Genomic DNA, 2,500 nt, shown 5'->3' with positions numbered 1-2,500 from the left:
ATGTTGCCAGGCACGCTTTGCGACTCTAAGTGGCCTTTCGCAGCACAAGAGGCATGCTCACCCAGTCACCCGTAATGAGGAAAGGATTAAAGATGGTATAAAGGGTACCTCGCAGAGAGGGGTACACCGTAGCTGCTGGTCTTTGAAGGAAGTAGAACAGCTGGCCCTTCTAGAGTTGCAGTTTCAGGGGAAAAAGAATATCAATAAGATCATTGCTGAAGCGCTTGGGACTAAGACCAACAAGCAAGTCTCTGACAAGAGACGGGACCTAAGTAAAAAGACAGGGGCCCCCATGTCAGACAGCTTACATTTTTCTTCTAGGCCTCTTGAGACATTGTCTCCCCCACCAAATGTAACAACGGGGACTTCATCCATACTCGCTCAAGCAGCTGAGCGGCTTACGAATGAGAATTCTGGGACCCTGGAAAAGCCTGCAATGGAGGCAATAAAGGCTTGGCTTAACGGCGAGGGCCAACATGATGCCCTCGTAGAAACTGCCACAGCATTGATGCTTTGTCCGATGAGATTGGTGAAAAACAAAGGCAAACGTTCAAAACCCGAGAACGACATTATTAAACCCAGGATATTACCCACACGATCTTGGATGAAGAAGAGAGCGGAAAAACGAGGAAGCTTCATGAAGCACCAGAAGCTCTTCTTTAAGAACCGCTCTCTTCTTGCGTCCTTAGTCCTGGATGGCACTGAACGTCATGAATGCCGAATCCCGAACGCAGATGTATATCGTTTTTACTGCGAAAAATGGGAGAAGGTGTTGCCATTCAATGGCCTGGGCCAATTTAAGTCATCAGGTGTTGCAAATAACGAATACTTTGAGCCCCTAATTTCGGTGGAGGAAGTTCAGACTGCCATACGGGCCATTAAACCAACGTCAGCAGCTGGGCCAGATGGCCTAACAAGGGCTGCAATCTGTGCTGCCGACCCCGAGGGTCGGACACTGACAGCCCTATTTAATGCATGGATGATTACAGGAATTATTCCCAAAGAGTTGAAAAAGAATAGGACGATTCTTATTCCTAAGGTTATGGACGATGAAAAGCTGAAAGAATTGGGGAACTGGAGACCAATAACGATCGGTTCAATGATTCTGAGATTATTTTCCAGAATAATGACTGCACGTCTTGCTCGTGCTTGTCCCTTAAACCCAAGGCAGCGTGGTTTTATAGCGGCATCTGGCTGCTCTGAAAATCTTAAGGTGCTACAGGACCTTATGAGACATGCTAAGAAATTGCACAGGCCGTTGGCTGTCATGTTTATCGACATAGCGAAAGCTTTTGACTCGGTTTCGCATGCTCATATTTTATGGGTGTTAAGGCACAAGAAAGTAGATGAACACGTGGTGGGCATCATCCAGAACGCCTACGATCGGTGTACGACCTCGTTCAAAAGCAATGGCGAGTCGACTCGAGAAATTAGCATACGTGTTGGTGTCAAACAGGGTGACCCCATGTCACCCCTGCTCTTCAATCTTGCCATGGACCCTTTGATATGCACCCTAGAGTCACACGGAGTTGGGTACTCCATTGATACCGACCACGTGACAGCTCTTGCGTTTGCTGATGATTTGGTGTTGGTGAGCGAATCTTGGGTTGGTATGGCCGCCAATCTAGCGATCTTGGAATCATTTTGTGGGCTATCGGGATTGGAGGTTCAGGCCAGAAAGTGCCAGGGCTTCATGATAAGCCCAACCAAAGATTCATATACGGTGAACAACTGCGACCCATGGACTATCAAAAATAAAGATGTCCATATGATCCAACCTGATGAATCAACGAAATACCTTGGTCTGAAAATTGGCCCTTGGACTGGCACTATACAGCCTGATCTACATTGTCAGCTAAAGACATGGATCTCGAAAATCGATGAGGCGCCTCTGAAGCCAACTCAGAAGGTTGAACTACTCAATGCCTATGCCCTACCCAGATTGTTATATCCTGCAGACCACTCGGACTGCAAGCAATCAACTCTCCGTGGGTTGGACCAAGAGATTAGAAAGGCGGTAAAAGGATGGCTCCACCTTCCCGCTTCAACTTGTGATGGACTGTTATATGCCAGAGCCCGAGACGGAGGCCTTGCCATCTTGAAACTGGAAAAAACAATCCCTTCGGTTCAAGTTAGAAGGCTGCAACGTATAGCAAACTCGTCCGATGCTATCACCCGTAATATTGTGTCCTCGCAGGGTATGGAGGAAGAATACCGTAATTTGTGGGTACGAGCAGGGGGTGACAGTGATGCAATCCCAACATTCGTTCTCAGGGACTCGGTGTCAAAAGAACCTGTATATCCGAGACCCTGCGATTGGAGGGAGCATGAATTTCAGAGATGGTGCGAAAAGCCGGTTCAAGGAAGGGGCATTGTAAACTTTGCGCATGATAGAATCAGTAATGCTTGGTTGAGGCCATGGTGCGGCTTTAAACAATGCTTCTTTATCGCAGCACTACAACTAAGGGCAAATATTTACCCAACAAGAGAAAGCTTGAAC

The sequence above is a fragment of the Petromyzon marinus genome, unplaced genomic scaffold (assembly GCF_048934315.1).
Source record: "Petromyzon marinus isolate PM22_M1 ecotype Great Lakes invasive population unplaced genomic scaffold, UKy_Petmar_22M1.pri1.0 PM_G_Scaffold_78, whole genome shotgun sequence".
Lineage (NCBI taxonomy): Eukaryota > Metazoa > Chordata > Hyperoartia > Petromyzontiformes > Petromyzontidae > Petromyzon > Petromyzon marinus.
The sequence above is the reverse complement of the archived record's forward strand: the minus strand, read 5'-3'. Positions refer to the sequence as shown.